Raw genomic sequence first — 612 nt, forward strand, 5'->3', positions numbered from 1 at the left:
GAAGGAATTTGGGAGTTCTCCCTCTGTTTCTATCATTTTGAATAATTTTAACTAGTATTGGTAGGAGCTCTTCTTTAAAGATCTGGTAGAATTCTGCTGTAAATCCATCTGGGCTTTTTTTAGTTGGGAGGCTCTTTGGATATTTTGGGTGTGTGTTGTGATGTTTCCCCTTGTGGCTCTGATTTTGTTGATTTGGATTTGCTCTTTCTTTCTTTTGGTTAACTGGGCTAAGGGTCTATATTGTTTAGCTTTTCAAAGAACCAGCTCTTAGATTCATTGATTCTTTGTAATATTTTCTTTGTTTCTATTTCATTAATTTCTGCTCTGATTTTTGTTATTTCTTCTCTTCTGCTGGGTTTGGGTTTCATTTGTTGCTCCTTTTCAAGTGTCTTGAGTTGCAATATTAAGTCAGTTATTTGTGTTCTTTCCGATTTTTTGGTGTAGGCACTTAGAGCTATAAACGTTCCTCTAAGGACCACTTTCAATGTGTCCCAGAAGTTTTGTTGTGTTGTATTGTCTTTTTCACTTAGTTCCAGGAATACTTTTATTTCCTTCTTAAGTTCTCTTTTGACCCATTCATCATTCAGGAGTGTGTTGTTTAATCTCCACGTG

Source organism: Nannospalax galili, unplaced genomic scaffold (genome assembly GCF_000622305.1).
Source record: "Nannospalax galili isolate Female #2095 unplaced genomic scaffold, S.galili_v1.0 scaffold862, whole genome shotgun sequence".
In the NCBI taxonomy this organism is placed as follows: Eukaryota; Metazoa; Chordata; class Mammalia; order Rodentia; family Spalacidae; genus Nannospalax; species Nannospalax galili.